This window comes from Sander vitreus, chromosome 13, assembly GCF_031162955.1.
Source record: "Sander vitreus isolate 19-12246 chromosome 13, sanVit1, whole genome shotgun sequence".
In the NCBI taxonomy this organism is placed as follows: Eukaryota; Metazoa; Chordata; class Actinopteri; order Perciformes; family Percidae; genus Sander; species Sander vitreus.
Window position 1 is genome coordinate 25,805,642 of NC_135867.1, and position 17,500 is coordinate 25,823,141.

A 17,500-nucleotide genomic window follows, 5' to 3' on the forward strand; every position below is an offset into this window, starting at 1 on the left:
CTCTCTCTCTCTCTCCCTGTGTGTTTGACTCACCCTCTGTCGCACTCTCTCTCGGCTTTCTGCCTCCCGGAGGGGTGGGGAGTGCCATATGGGAGCTCAGAAAATTGGAAGTGGATCAGAGATAGACGAGAGAGGAATCTGTCATTCTTGGTCTCGGATGTCGGGATCTATGTGGTAAGTGCTCCCCTCTCTTTCTCACTCTTAGCACTTTTTGGAAGTTCTGTTCTGTACCAAGAATCTCCATATGCCTGGATTCTCACTGTGTTTGACTCCGCATTACTTTTGATTCATTTGTTGCCAGCAGTTACCTATTTTGAGTTTTATTGTTGGACTCGCGATTCTGTTTTTCGAGCATCCAAATGAAGACGAATTCTTCTTCCACTTCCCTTCAATGAGTTCATGTTTCGTTGTTGCAATGAATTGGTCAGCTCTGGTGATACGAGGGGGCTTTGTGCATTCACATTTGCACCAAGTTTTGAGGGTCAAGGTGGAGTGAGAAGGGAGGTGGAGTGGAGGCCGACTGGGGGAAGGGAATCCGGAGGGGTCAAGGAGAATGGCACTTGGTCCAGGCAGCACAATGGCTCTGTAAACTTTTTTTAAGCATGATATTGTCACTGCGGAACATGTGCCTGCCTCAAAACCTGGAAACTACTGCATGTTTCAGCTGGCTTGTAGGAGCTTTGTTGTGGAGGCCATTTATTTAGCGGAACAGTTGCTCGGTGCTTTCACTTTTTCATAAGCTGGGAATTTTTAAGTCTCGGTTGAGTGCGGTCCTGAGACATTGAGCGTCAGAGTTTTGACACACTCTTACCATCTGACAGCTGTTGCACACTTTTATTGTCTCATTATATATATTTATATGTATAGGATATATATCTTTATTTATATATATATATAATGTTGTTTTTTTGTTTTTGTTTTTTTCACAAAAATGATACCATAGGACCAATAAGACCCAAACTTAGGATTCCAAGTTCACAGTATTTCTTGAAGACTGAGCCACGTTTCAGATTTAATCAGTCCAGGATGCATTGCTTCATAAATCCAGATTTTGTAAATAGCTTTGCTGAAAGGTGGCTTGTTGCAGATTATTAGCAGTTTGTTCATCTCCATAGAAACAGGTCATGGTAGATGTTGCTGACAGTGCAAACTAATGCATTACTGCAGGCCGACTGAATGGCTCCATTATGTGATAAATGTAAGGGATCCCTCTTGAGCACTGGACTCGCATACAGCCGTTAAAGCTACACGTTTGTTTCTGTTGAAATATGTATGGTATATTTTACAGTAATGATAGTGGTGAGGAATTATTGAAAGTAACATTCCCCATGAATTGTATTTAATCAGAAAATGAATAATATAGAATTAATAATGTTGCCTAAGTTCTTTACAAGTTGGCGGTATTGACTCTGAGAAACTATGAATAGTCTCCTTTCTTCTATTTCCTTTTCATGTATTTGCAAACTAAAAGAACGTGTGTGAGAATGTGTGCGAGTCTGTGAAAATGAGCTGAGTTGAGTGAGTGAGTGAGTGAACTCCTTTTAGGAAGCTATTGAGCTTGAGAGCTGTGATTTATGTGTCTCACCTTGATGATTCATTGGCAGTTTGGGATTTTGACCCCACTCCCTCGTCTCTTTGAAGAAAATCCGAACCTGTCTCTCCGACTGACTCACTCGGTGCCTCCCTCGCTCCCTTCCTTCATTAGACATCTTAGTAACATGGGAATGACGTGTCTCGACCGGCATTAACATACTTATTTCTCCTGTGAAAAGTGGTATTTTAAGCAAGAATTGCTGAATTTAGTTGTGGCTGTACGAATGTATTGTTAGCCTGCTCTCTGTGCAGCATAGTGACTGACTAAGCATGCTTGGAAGCTTTTCTGAATTTCAGTCACTACCACTCCTTTATAAATACACACAACCTGCTGCAGAATCTAGTTCTCTATTTTGGGCATGTGGGTCACAATCTAATAATGCAGCACACTGCATACCTGCACAATGAAGACCCAAGTTACTGTCAAAAAGTTGAGGTGGCTACTGCTTCAGCTCTACAGTATAACATGACAAAAATGTACAAGCATGAATTGCCTGCTCAGCACTGGGAAATAGAAGATACATGTGTGGATTACTTTCTTGTTGATCAAATAGTTTCAAGTCTTTCCTCTCAGGCACAAGACTTGAACAAATCTAAAAATCCCCAAATGAACTCAGGAACACATCTGTGTTGTCTGCTATCCCAAAGCCTTCTGTGCTTTGTTCAGGGGAAGGCAGCTGATAACAGTTTTTACATTCATTTTACAATCTGAGGTTTGTCGAGTTCTTTGTGTCAAGTCATTTTGTAGGTTTTTCGACACCAGAATTTGCTGTTGTGTATGTTGTTTATATATTTCAGTTGGAGTGATAGTCATCTGGTACATGTCTATAAATCATAAAGCACAATCGTTAAATGATGAAGTAATTTGTGAGCCAAACATTTTAGGTGAGTTCAATGTTTCTGAAGTCATAGGAGTACAGGTGCTTAAAAAAAAGACTGCAGAGTTTTGTGTGTCACTATGAAGTCAGTTGGTACGGTACAGTTCATGCTGGATTTTTTAAATCTGCAAGGTATTTCATTTTTTTTTTTTTTTAAATAATGCTCATCTGTTGTACGTCTATACATGATCTTAGTTGTTTGTTCTCCTTTATGCCAGATGAAGATGTGTCGCAAAAATAACCTGTCTGACCTCCACAGCCAATTTTAGCTTCTCCCTCATGCCTCCTCTGGTTATAAATTAGCCCGGTTGCTGTTTACAAGCAGTGAAAGGAAAAGCTCACTTAGTAGCAGTGATTTATTAGTTGTTAGCCTGCTGCTGCCATGTGAATGACAGAGGTGCCATTCAGGATGAAAACAGAAACTTCTGAAAGCAGGCAGGATCTGACTTCTTCAGGAAATAGGAGGTGGTTTCCTTTTCTGCCACTCAACCAAGAGAAGAAATGTTTTTTTTTAGTATTCCTTCCAAAGAAAATGTTTAGTCCTGGAGAGAGCATGTTAATAGTGCAAATCCCATTCCACATGAGTTGTTGGATAGCCATAAGGACCTTAAAAAACTACAGGGGAACAAATATGAGTGTAAAAGTAAAATTGAAGCACTTGTGTCTTAATCTATTTACATTTCATCACCTTAACACAAAATCTGTTGTGTAGTGGCACTTGAAATCCATTTGCTGTTACCCCAAAAAGCACTTCTCTTCTTTTTCCACGCCTGGTGGCTCTTTCGTCAAGGCACTGCTTCGCTATTGGTTCATTCTGTAACCTTTTAGGTACGTGTGCCAAACCAGCACACTGAAAGAAACCAGGCTGCATGGTGCATGCCGAGAGTCATGTCCAACATAGAAGAGTAATCCATCTTTGTAAATCGAGTTGTGCGTACTCCGATTACGACCTTAATGCGAGTAAGATAATGTTGTTAAGATGTTTGTATGACAGTCCCAATAATCTCAGTATTGCCTTACTCGGGTAGTGATTGAATTACTGAAGAGCAGGTCAACACAATGAGTGACAACCCTGTTTGCCTCTCCTGTTCTGTCCACAACCCTTTCTGTCGCACACAGAAGTATTTAGGCAGAAATCCCATTTCTTACCTCTTGAAAAAGGAATATTTTAAATGAACAGACCTCAGACTTTCAGGTCCCCTACTGAATTATATCTACCTCACAGTAGAGACAGTAGACCAATGGCAGACACAAGTTACACTCATGAGCCTGGACGAAGATGGGTTTTGTAAAGTTTTGCTGACTAATGTGGGCACACAGTGTGTGACTGTGAATCCATGCTGTTCCAGGAAGGAATATGAAAAACTGCTCCAACAATGCAGCTGTTCATGCAGTCCAAGGAGTTCATAACCCTGGAGGCCAAGACAGCAGGAGCCTGGCTGACTACATTTTGTCCCAGCACCCTTGTCTCTTTTTAGCGCTTGAACAGATCTGACTGGCACTATCATTACTCAGTGCAAACCTGTAATTACCTAGACATTATCTGGCATTACCAAACGCAAACCGAATCAGTTGGATCGGACATCAAACGGGCTTTACCCTGCCAGCTCTCTAGTACAAAGTCCATGTAATGTCCAATTGAGCCCAAAGTGTGAGAATTTACAGCAAGCAGGTGGGCGTGTTGATTACGTTTTTATCGGCTCATGCAAAAACGGAGGCAAACAAACGTCCAAGGGTGAAGAATAAAGGGGATTGACACAAAGATGGCAACAAAAATGTCTAACAGGAGAGACGACGAGATTCGGGAACTTCGCGGTAAGGGCGACGAAATCGTCAGACAAATTTAAGGAACGGCAACAGACACGGTTGTTTATGACCAAATTACCAACAGCCCCGTGGCGCAGTGTTATCAGCGTCATGTCTCTTCTCATGCACGCTCCACCTAGTGCCACCCCTTGTTTAAACCAAACAGAGACAGAGTTTCCACTAAGTGAGAATGCATCTGGCGCGGACAATATCTTGTTGTGTGAAAGGGAAACTCTGGAGTATCGGGACCTAATTCCTCGGACGTTGGATTAAATATGTGAAAACGGCTGTAGAAAAACCTTTTCAGGTTGTTGTGTCAAGCACGCGCAAAGCTGAGTATTCCCAACATGACCGTCCATACGATTATGCTTAAGCAGGAGGTCCAGCCCAAGTTTGGATGGCAAAGGAGAAGCCTAAGTGTCGTAGTAACATGATGTGCCATTGCAGGCTAGGGTTTATTCTGGTCAAAGCTTGAATCGTCTTCCCTGATTCAGATCGTAGACAGTAGCCCCGTGTAGGGCCGCAGATCAGTTGATCAAACATCACATCATCATGTTTCTTGAGAGGGTTTTCGTTCTGGCAATCTGTGTCAAGCATATGAGTGAACCATGTATCTTCCCTGTGGTTGATTGTTTGAGTTCTCTTGTCTGGATTCCTTGTTTTCCCTAAAATACTGTGAAACTGTGGAAGAAATAGTTTTGCTCACCTTGTGTCCAGTCAGATTTCTCTGGTCTGCTAGCATGTACCAAACTCTGGGATGCATTCCTGCTCATTTCTTGTGTGCTATTCTGGTAAGGAACTTCTCCGAGTCTCTTCCATTGACCCGTTCACACTTTTACAAGCTTCTGTTGTCAAGACCCTCCAGTCCTGAGCAGTGCTGTGGCTCACTCCACCAGGACGTAAGCTTCTGTACGAAGAGGATTCTCAGTCCATCTAATGGACATGCAGCCTCTGTGTAAATCACTCCGTTAATGTGGCACCAGAGTTGAGCTGCCGTAGTTTGAATTCAGACAAGTGATATTCTTAAGACATTTTTTTTTACTAGAGATGCACCAATCGATCGGTCGGTGACTAGAATTGGACGATTATCATAAGCCATGACAGTCTTAGATATAGCCAAACTGTTTACACGCATGCAGCGCACAATGGTTCACGTCGCGCGCACAGCGGCACAGACAGAAACCGACTACTGTCACATGCAGTGTTGGCAACTTGGCGACTTTCTCGCTAGATCTAGTGACTTTTCAGACCCTCTTAGTGACTTTATTTCTAAAAAGCAACTAGCAACAAATTTAGTTCAAGTAGTTTTAATTTATTCAAATATAGTATATTATAATTCATTCCCATGCATGCTGCTCAGAGACCGGCTCTTCTCCTCAGGCAGGAGGATGCTGCTCGCCGCAGTTATGAGTTAATAGAATATAATACACACACCTTTACATTCTTGTAAATAGATACTGATTCATAAATAGTTTTGTATTAATAAATACATAGATGAATAAATACATATTTTCAGGTTGATAATAAATAGTTGACTCTCCTGCTTTAAGGTATTCCATGGAAACAACTTAAACTTCATGAAAGACAGTGAGGATGACATTATGGGTCATTAGTACAACTCACTGTGATTAATAGTACCGTGGACAGCTGGATGCAAGATGCCATTCAACACTAAGATAATGTTGACAGATGATATGCATCATAACTCAGATTCTTTTTTGAATTATTAATGACATGAGCCAGGTCCTGGGCCTTCTCAGTGGAAGGTAACACAAATGTTTAGTGTTTTCTGTAATAAATGAATACCCATGGCTACATTTTAAATGTAACCTATCATTGCAATATGAATGAGAAAAGTACAACAACATGTTGGTCTTTGAACTTTGAACGTATTTGAAGCGACATAAAAAAAAGATATTGCAAAGACAATGAAGTTACAGCTTGCACGCAAGCACACACACATATGCATACACACACACACACACACACAAACACTGACATACACAGCATTGAATTCTATCACAAATGGCCCCCAATGGGTTGGTTATAAAGGGGGTGATGTCACGTCTGTGATCGCGACTGTGTGTCCCTTTACCAGTGATCCATTTCTTATCCAGCTGTCAGCACTGACACAAAGCAGAGAGAAAGAAAGGAAGGACAAAAGAAAGAAAGAAAGAAAGAAAGAAAGCAGTCGTTTATTTTGTATCCCCTTCTCCGCCACCTTTCAGCCAACTTTTTTAAAGTGTCCCTATGATAAGTGAAAGGGTGCTAACATCAAACTTGCTAATGCTATTTGCACACATGATTTGAAAAAGCGCTGATCTTTGTTTGTGCTTTGGTGCATCCAATTTACATACATTATTGCACATCAGTTATTATCTTATTTTGTGTTCCATCAAATTGAGAGGCTTTTATTCTGGACAGTTGCCTGTTTCTCAGGTCAAGAGATCATCAGCAATTTGTCTGCTTGTCTTTGAGCTGACAGGAGCTTGTCCTCCTTGTTTGCCAGCGAAGGGGGTAGGGGAGCCCATACAGAGCTCAGGCGCACACTGGGAAATGGCTTCCAATGCCTTTAGTATTTCCTCTTTGAGGGCAGTCCGGTGCGGTGCAGCAGGGGTCGTCGCGTCAAATCCGTTGCTGCGAGGAGGGGTGGCGGTGCTGGATAATGCAGACACAATGGGCTAAGGCAAACATTAGGAATGAGACAAAGGACTCTCCACTCAAGTCACGGGGGGGAGGGGAGGGGCAACTCTTCCCATTATCTAGGGAAGTGATCTTAACTTTTTTTTTTTTTTAAAACCCATCAGCAAATTAGGGGCTGCGCTGAGTTGCTATGTGTCTCGGGCCATGATCAAAGCCCGGAGAGGGCTTCTGTTTATAGACGCCAGGCTGTAAAGCATAGGATAGCAGTCACAACACGACACAACATGGGGGCCGGGTTAGCACTGAGCATGCTATCATGACCATGTTATCATTGTCCACAGCCTGGGTATTTACTCATGGGAAGTGGAGGATAAGTTCTTTCTCATCTACACTAAAAACACCAGCAGCACCATATGTCACAGGGTCAGCCGAGGGTTCCCACACCATATGCACCGACTACTGTTTAAATTAGCCACAATACAACCATGCTATCTCTCCTCTCTCAGAATTGCATTAGTTCAGATGGAGGAAAAAAAAATTCAAGTAAAATAAAATTGATTATCAAAATAGTTGGCGATTCATTTTCTGTCGATCAACTAATGGATCAGTGAACCACTTGTTTCAGCCCTCCTAACCACTTCAGTGCTCGCATGTAGCCAGGTCAGCTCTTAGCATTTTTTTATTAGCTAATCAGCCTGTCAAGTTGTGCTCTAATTTACTACTTGAAAACAAGGCGTCAATTACATGGTAATTACACGCTCTTAGAGCTACTGCTTAACTGCGAGACATTACGAACATTTGTTCTGCTGTCTCTCAGTAAACATGCAATTTACTTTAGGGTTGTTCAGCCACTAGGACACAATATATAATCAAAGCAATTAACCTTTTTTAGTATCAAATGTAGAAAAATCTCTCCATTAAAAAAAGGAGCAAGATAGGGCTGCACAATATATATATATATGTATATTTTATCGTCATCAGCGATATCAACTGGTGCGACAAACATCACAAAAGGCTGCGACATATCGCGAAAGACACTTTTTTTGTGTTAGTTGAAAGAAAAAATCCGTAGAAAACTGCAAACTGTCGTTCTTCTTGTTCAGTGTGTTCACTAAAAGAATGCTGGAAATGATTTCCTTTCATTTGTTTTGAATCCAACAAGCCCTGTGTTGTATTTCAGCAGAATACTGAAAGCAGCAGAAAGGCAGAACTGAGTACACTTTGATATCTGTTTATTTATCGCACGTAATATCGTTAGGGCCACATTCAACGGTATCGCCTATTTTCCTTATATCGTGCGGCCCTAGAGCAACAACTGTAGACCGCAGAACTCTATTTTAGGAATCTTCAAAATGGCTCAAGTGAGTGTCTATATATTCACATGTGGTTGTCCAACTTTGTGTGCATTTTTTTTTGTTGGTATGAAATCCTATGCGTGTTTGTGTGACTGAAGGGCCATTATGGGACAGGCTTTTAAGCGAGATCTGGGAAGTGGAAACCTAATACTGCCTGACTGCTGCTCTTGTGTACATGAACCCCACAGCTGCTGGAGAGAGAGGGAGGAGGGGTAGAGGAGATCGCGGTGCGCTCAGTAATTACTTGTCTGGTTTTGTATTGACCAGTCTGGTGCTTAGGCCTTGGGGACTGTTAAATTTGCTATTGAAACTGAAAGGATTATGCACCCAAAAGAAATTAAACGGGAGCAATGAATAGATTGTGAGCCACATAGCGCACTACTGTTTTTTTTCTTTTTTCCCCACCTTCACTCTCCTTCAGTTAGACTAGGTTGTATTTTTCCTGTCAGAAACGGCTGTTTTTCATCTTCTAGGTAAATTGAAAAAATGCACTACAGGGTCATGACAGTTTTATGTCGTGATAATGACACCGCATTTTCAGACCTGTTAAACGCCCCCCCCAAAAAAAAACTAAAAAACTAAAAAAATCCTCAATCACTTCCGCATGTTAGCTGTTGAAGGGTGGGATGTCGCGAGGGTGTAATGAAATATGTTTGAATGCAGACGCGGTGATTGTTGGGAATCTCCTGCCTGGACCGCCCGAGAGAGAGAGAGAGAGAGAGAGAGAAAGATTTGTGTCTGTTTACTCCTGCTGAGGTTGGTCGTACTTATTACAGGTCAGGAAGGAACATCCTCCACATGCCTTCAGAGGCCTCTGGCCCACAGAGACTCCATTCCCTGTTACATCCACATCCAACACGGCGAAACTGTCACCAGTTTAGTGTCAGAAGAAAAAAAAATCCGCTTCAGACCAAACTGTAACACAATCCCTTTTGTAATGACTTCCAACGTCTGTTAAGCGGGCCAGCGCTTCGGGGGAAGTTTAAAAAAAAAAAAACGTGGCTGTAAGACGAAGGATCATGACGAATGGACTGCATTAGGGCTGCAACTACAGACCAAATAAAAAAAAATAAAAAAAGTTTGTTTGGAACAGATCCTCGCAAAAAAAATCACACTATAATCATTTTGACATGCGAGGCCTGCCCATCGTGAGCAACTTTTGGTTCAGTGTCTTGCTCAAGGACACTTTGACCAGGGGGACGAGAACCCTGCGATTATCGGCCAGCCCGCACTGAAGCGAGGGATCCTTGCTTCAGTGAGTTAACATTAGCCTCCATCTGCATGGAGCGTTCGAACCGGCTGAACTCGGAGCCTCGAGTGTATCTAGTGGATGATAGAGCGGTGATGTCATGTTCCCTCTCGCTGTTTGTGTAGCTGGCAGAGGCCGGCGTGCTGCTGGAGAGGGTCGCACACTATGACTCAGTCCAGACCACAGCAGCCCAGTAGGACACTGTCCAAAAAAACTAGGATCAAATCAAGTCTCCTTTTTGTGTCCCAGTCGGGTTTTTTTTTGGGGTGTGTGAGTTTCTGATTTTGTCCTTGATTCTGTTTTGACATGACGATTTCAAATCTTGTATCAACATTCCATGTTTTTTTAATCGGTTTGAGTCCGTTTTTTTAACCGGACGGGAGCGAGCGCTCTTTGTAGATAAGACTATATGTCTTATCTACAAAGAGCGCTCACTGTTAATACGATCGGGTAGAGATCTCCCTTTGTGATTATCACAACGTAAATATGGGAGGGCCTGTGCACAGGTGGCTGGCGCTGGGCTGATGGTAACCAGACCGGACTGGTGTCTGCACGTGGGAAATAAATCACATCACAGAAGGCACCACACTCTTAAGAAATATCTGCGTATTAACAGTTTGTATGAGAAATTGTCCGTAGAACTTGATTCACAGTTGTATTTCTGTTTTATTTATATTTCGAATTGCATTATGGGACATTCATTTGTGCTCCGACAACTAACGTAGTTATTAGCGTAGCCATTCACCATTACTGTGAATTATTAACCAGCACTTGGACTTGCGGGAGTCAAAAGCGCCAAAAAAAAGGTGTTAAAAACAACAAAAAAAAGCTGAAAACAGCTGAAACAAGTGTCAAAAGCTTACAAAAAAGAAGAAGCTTTGAATTAATTTAAGAACAGATTTCATTTCAGAAGTTTTACTAACTGAGTTACTTGGTCTGCGAGAAAAATAACAGAAAATGTTTAGTTTTGTTAGTGTAGCTACACACAAAATGTCTGTTTTGAATTACGGGACGAAGTCCAGGTAATGAGTTTTACTGTTGTTTTACGGATTTATTTCTTAGAGTGCGGTCTGTTATTATTTTTAAACTACATCATACGGCACACTATCACATTACTTTGCTGCATGTCAATCCCCCTCTCTCTCTCTCTCCCCTTTTATGTCTTCATCTGTCCCATAATAATAAAGGCCTAAAATGCCCAAAAAATAATCTTAAAAAACAAACAAACAAATAGCATCAGGTTGTGTCCACTGTAAAATGGTGGGGGGGTCTCATAGCGACTGGTTCTAACAAATGTCACCTGTGTCTCACAAGGGGAGACCAGGGGAGGCAAAATCCCTGCTGTCTGATTGGCTCCTTTTGAAATAAAAGCATGTCCGTCCACATCTGGCTGTACCGCAGCGATTGGCAGTGACAGATCTTTCCGAGCAGTACGCTCCAGACCCAAAGAGTTGTGAAAATGGAGCCCCGTGTCAGGGAAGAGAAACTGCTGAGAATCATTACTCTGCCGGGGACTTTGGACTCAATCTCACTCACTGAACTTACATTAATGCACTTACTTGCACATGGAGTGGTTTTAATTAAATCACTCTGCGATGTTGTTGGAAAACAAGCGGGCTCTTTGGCTTTCTCTGCTTCGTGGAAAGAGTTTGGGTTCCAGTTTGTTTGGGATTCCTGCACCGCGGCCAGCAATGCATGCTCTTCCCGACATCAGTAAAACACATTTAGGTTATTTGTTTTACAAAGCCTGCACAAATAGTCACTTTACATACACATTACTGGTAATAAGTATGGACTGAAACACATTTGTTTTGTAACTGTTATATTCCCATTGCCATGACTCAGACTTTAATCGGTGCATGATTGCATCCACACTGGATACAAACAAATCTACAGATTCTAAAATACTTTTATTATTGCCGTAAAGCCGGAGATACAAAAAAAAACCGTGAAGTCAGATTTAAGGTCCTATTTACTCTATAGCCAAGAACAACAGAAAAAGACCCTACATCAACATAAACTGAATTGGTCTTTTTTCTCTAATTAAACAAAAATGAATGACATATGTATATGGTCTGTTTACTTTTTTCTTCTCTTTCATTTTAATACCTTTTTTTCTCATTTTAATACCTTTTTTGTCCCTCATTTGAATACCTTTTTTTTTCTCATTTTAATACCTTTTTTTTCTCATTTTAATACTTTTTTTTCTCATTTTAATACTTTTCTTTCTCATTATAATACCTTTCTTTCTCATTTTAATACTTTTCTTTCTCATTTTAATACCTTTTTTGTCCCTTATTTTAATACCTTTTTTGTCCCTCATTTTAATACCTTTTTTTCTCATTTTAATACCTTTTCTTCTCATTTTAATACTTTTCTTTCTCATTTTAATACCTTTTTTTCTCATTTTAATACCTTTTTTTCTCATTTTAATACCTTTTTTTCTCATTTTAATACTTTTCTTTCTCATTTTAATACCTTTTTTGTCCCTCATTTTAATACCTTTTTTTCTCATTTTAATACCTTTTTTCTCATTTTAATACCTTTTCTTTCTCATTTTAATACCTTTCTTTCTCATTTTAATACCTTTTTTTTTCCAGACCTGGCTAGTTATTATCAGCAATGACTACCAAATGAATTGGATAATCAGAAGGCAACAATAAAAACACAAGATGATTATGTTTTAAGCAAAATAATCGCTGTAATATCTGCTAAATGATCCGACATTAGTTTGATTGCCATGTTCTCCACATATCTCAGGGATATTTCTGATATCTTTAAAAGGTGGGTCCATCCCATTCAGATCATATAAAAGGTCCCCTGTGCTTCACTACATCTCCTACTGTGTGAACAGTGGGATTTAATGTGTTCTTATTTCAGGCCTCAACACAATAAAAAGCAGCATTGTGTATTTACTATATAAATATTGTATATATATTTTTTCATTTTATTTTTGTCGTTGGGGGGAGTCAGTCGGTGTTGGAGTAGTTAGGCTTGGGAGTGCTGTGTGTATGTGTGAATGTATTTTGTATTTTCTGTGTATTTGTTATATAAAGAAATAAAAAATGAAACGATTCATCTTAAGGGGTTTATCTATCTATTTTAAATGACGGTCATTGCGTGTGTGTGTGTGTGTGTGTGTGTGCTGACTGAGCTTTGCCTCTATTTAGGGGTCTCTGTCTCCCCTCCCCTTGTCTGTCCTGGTAATAGATGGCCTCACCGCTCGGGGTTTGAGCCCACCTTTAAACAGCTATAGGACTGTGGTTTGTCTCCGGCCAAACGATGGAGTGGAACAATAGGAGCGTGTGACATTGTGTGTGTGTGTGTGTGTGTGTGTGTGTGTGTGTGTGTGTGTGTGTGTGTGTGTGTGTGTGTGTATTAGGAGGCCCACGTCTGTCCCCAACACATGCAGAAGCACGTGATGGCGCGGTGTTGATGCTGCCCAGCTTCAGCCTGGGCCTGCCAGGTAGCAGTGAGAGGATACAGGACGTCCAGGGTATGCAGATCTGTGCTCTTGTGTGTTCATTTTTAGTCTGTTTTTATTGCAACATGGCTTCATGCTTCTGGGTTTTTGCTCGACGCCTACGTCTGTGCATCACGTTCATTGCCGTTTCTGTGATTCCTGCTGTTTGTCTTTCAGGAGAAACCCTTTGTCTAGCTGAAGCCTTTATGCAGTGGCTGGGATGTAGCCTGCACAGAGCTGCTCTGGTGTATATGTGCGTGTCTGCCTTATGATAAAGCGTTTCTAAATACGTTTGTGCAATTGTGTTTGGATTCCTAAGCTGCTAGGCTGACAGCAGTGTTGACCTTGGCTGGGTTTAAATATGTGTGGAGAGGAGATAGAGAGAAAGAGGTTTGTGTGTGTGTGTGTGTGTGTTTGAAAGCAGTTTTGTTATCCTTTTTTTATTATTCTATCTAAATGTGCCTATGATGCTAATATTTCTGTTATTTGCCATGGGAGAGGATGTAGAGTCCTCCCTGCGAATGTGTGTTTTCTCACCCTGCGGAGGCTCCCTGGGACAAGGATCTTGCTTGTTTTTTTTTCTTTAGCATATTCCACATTCATATGGAAATGGAGGGCAGAGGAGGGACCGAATCTCCCATCAACTTGATCTTAGTCATGAATAGCTGCCAGTGTTTGGACTGACCCAGAGCTGGCTTTAAGGCAGTGACCAGCCTCTGCCCCCAGACCACAGAGCCCAGAGCCCAGCACATTTTCAGCTGCAATACACACACACACACACACACACACACACACACACACACACACACACACACACACACACACACACGGGCGTGTATATGCTCCCATACAAACGCTTACACCAGAGATAACAAAAAGCAGATGCTCATAATTGCACTCACACAATTAGATACACTTGAGCACTTGGGAACACTGAGCGCTGTCTCTTTCTCTGTCACTTTCTCACAGACAGACATGCTAAATCCCAGCGAGACGCCAGTGTTGCAATCCTTCTTTTTTTATTTTATTAACCCTCACTTCCCTCTTTTGCGCCCCCAAACCATCCCCATACACATATGACGGTACTCCTTTAGCAGGAAGAAGGACAATTCATTTTTATTTATGTATTTTGTTATGCATTTTATTATCGAACTGGCCAGAAAATCATGCAATACCCAAATAATGAAGTACTTAAACATGTAAAGAGCAGTTAGTGGTACTGTTTTATTTAATTACATTTAACAATACAATTGGACTATTACTGTGTGTGGTTATCTGCCTTTTGGGATAAAAGGAGAATGGCATGAAAGAATTTCTATATTTTATCAGAATAGCTGCAATTAAAGCCAGATAGAAATTCAGTGCGAGTCATCCAAATATTTTTGGGGTTTTGTGTGCATAGATAAACACTGTAACGGGATTAATAAAATTGTTCATTGCCACCGAGAGAATGCACGGGCCTCGGCTGGATTAAGGCCATTTGCTTCTACCGTGCTGTCTGTGAATTAACATTGTATTTGCGGAGTCCCGTTTCTAATACATTTTGAGTGTGTTTCCTTCTGGAGCGTCTGTGATCCGACGGGCCTCCCAGACCGGGCTGGATCTAGCAGCAGGGATCCATCAAACAAGATTTGTCTCGGGGGATATGCTGGTTTTGTGCTCCAGGATTAGAACCCCACCACCCATATTCAGCCCTGGTCTGAGTTACTTTGGGTTTAATACATCCAGACAGTCACATGTGTGGTTTAATTATATTAGTTACCAATTATTTTATTATTCCCTTTTTTCTTTCTTTTTTTCCAACTTTTTTTTTTATTTCATTTTTTTTATTAATTATCTCAATTTGGCTAATTTCAGTGATCCAAACATTTTACAAAATATCCTGAAATAAATCAAAGTGCAAACTTGCTTTTCTTATTCATTTCAATTAAATACCCAACTGTTTTTTTTTTTATTTAATTTTTTTTTTTAAATTAGAGCATTTCAAGAAAGCAAATTGTTGTTAATTTCACAAAGATTGCAGGATTTGTTTGGCATATATTACAGTTTACCATTTTTTCTTTTTTTTTTTCTTTTGCATTTTAAGTCATTTTTATTTTCGACTTAATATGGAAGATATTGAACAATTTCTAAATGTTGACTTCAACACTACTTTTGTCTGGCAAATTTGCCTTCATAGAATTGTTTTAGATATTGTTTTCATTTTATGGTAAAAGTTTGCTCTTGCTATTTTTCCAGTGGCTGTTTTGTGACATTTGGAGAGTTTGTCGTTGTGTTCAGTCCGAGCATAATATTATCTGACAAGCTGAAGCATGGCATGTCGGCCCTCAACTTATAGGCACAAGTGTTCTCAGTCTATAAAAAGAGCAGCGTGTTGCAGGAGAGGCCTCTGTGTGTGTGTGTGTGTGTGTGTGTGTGTGTGTGTGTGTGTGTGTGTGTGTGTGTGTGTGTGTGTGTGTGTGTGTGTGTGTGTATCTGTTTTGTCTCTCCATTAGCACCCATTCAGGAGACAATGAGTTAGAGAAGCAGACAATGGGCTTGTTAACACACACGTGCATTAGTGAATCAGTGTGTGTGTGTGTCTTTGTGAGGGAGGGGACACTCCTCTCAGTGTTATGACGGGAGTCTTTCACCGACGATACACTCCACTCCAGCACCACAAGTGTCCGGCTACTGAATAGGGAGGATTTGTTGCTCTACACCTAATTAAACAGTGCTTTGAGTAGTGGTTGTGCTGAGGGGGCCCTTTGTTCCAAGTCACCTTCCCAGAGCTTAATGTTTGACTTTGGTGACAGGGACGCTGCTGCCTAAAACACAGAGACATGATCAGAGCTCTTCACTAGGGCCGGGCCGATATGCTTTTGTCCCATTTCGATTCTTTCACGATACATTGGTGGCGAAGAATACACATCACAAGTCAGTCTGACATTTATTTCAGTTGTGAAGAAGCATATAACATTTTCTGCTTTCACTCTGTTTAGCTGGAAAGGGATATGATGTAGTCGCCGTCGGCGGTACCGTATAAACAGAACATATTAAGGTGAATCCTTGGTAAAAAAAAAGATTCTTTCACGATAGATGGGAGCCGATTTGACTTGTATTGCGATTTACGTTTATTGCGATTCTAGAGGTATTACGATTCAACAGTATTGAGCATTATGCAGTATTTTGCTTTTTAAACAAAAGTAGAATAATACATTTCTAGAGACAATATATCACGAGGCATTTCTAAAAACAAAATCTTTTCTGCATCTCCTGCTTTTGCTCTGTTTTGCTGGAACAGATATGATGATTCTAGGGAAAAGAATCCATTTTAAAAATTGTTGCAAAAAAATTACAGTACACAGGATTTTTTTTAAACCCAGCCCTACTCTTCCGTTTTATTAAGGTGACCCCTCATGTCCACAGTCATTATCAAAACTGACCAATTTAATTATGTGTCCATTTTCCAACATTTTTATGTCATGAAATGTGAGCTCTAAAAACCATATGAGCCAGATTGTATAGTGAAGATGTTTTGGATGTGCTTAGCATTGTGGTCGGGGGGGGATAAGGATGTGTGTTGTGCAGCAGCCAATGGGCTTGACCTGCAGGGAGGGAGACACATGCCTCTGTGGCCCAGAGAGAGGGGACAACAGATCATGAGTAATGGTGTCTTAAGTTAGCTGTGTGTCCAGGAGGTTAGTCTCAGTGTTCCACGACTCTGTTGCCGTGGGGATTGACTTTTCTGCCTTTTATTTAAACATGAGATTTGAGCCTGTCATCTCATCCGAAAGGTTCCTCCTTGACCACAGCAATTTGTAAAGACTACGATGAAATTTGGTTTTCTTCGGACATTGTTTTTTTATTTTAGTATTATTATTATTATTATTATTATTTGTAAATTAATTCTTTCTTTAAAGGCATAATGTCTCCCAGGATTTCCACGCCTTTGAATGGATATTTGTCACCCTGACAACCCTTAAAGAATTTTATTAGTTGGGATTTCAGGGGCGTTTTAGTGTCCCATGATGGTCTAAATGCTGTTTGAGAGGCCTTTTTAAGACCCAGACTAATAGAATTCTAAAGAGGACTGCATGTACAGTATATATATATATATATATATATATATATATATAATTTTTTTTTATCGTAAGGGATGTTGAATATTTCTTGAAATGTAACTGCTGACCTTTGTGAATTATTGTATTCATATCAGTCAAATAGCAGTAATCAGCACTGGTACCGAATGGTAGCTGTGCAGATATGTCACATGCAATCTGTCGTCACACGGTTCGCTGTCTGCCCAGTCTGCGTTCAGACCACTGGGACAGGATCCGTTCGGAGACAGAGGGGAATAAAGTCTGAGATCAGAGAGTGGGAGCTGGAACTTTTCATCCCTTGCAAAACGCTGCCTTGTATTTGGTTAGCTTCGCTGCCTTGTAATGATGCGTGTCTTTGCGGCAGCAGACGTGGCGGAGCTGCACTTGGCATTCGGCTGCCGCTGTTTCCAGGCAGGATGATGGTGGTAGTG

At 40.9% G+C, this 17,500-nt stretch overlaps 1 long non-coding RNA gene across 2 annotated transcripts in view; it reads left to right on the forward strand.

Annotated features, from left to right (window-relative positions):
* The window catches only part of LOC144527914 (uncharacterized), a 55,748-nt gene that overhangs the window by 368 nt on the left and 37,880 nt on the right, over nucleotides 1–17,500 (forward strand). For both annotated transcript variants that reach the window (XR_013502857.1, XR_013502856.1), the window contains exon 1: nucleotides 1–174. This exon is cut by the window's left edge. This is a non-coding gene — a long non-coding RNA (uncharacterized LOC144527914). The remainder of the gene's footprint in view (nucleotides 175–17,500) is intronic.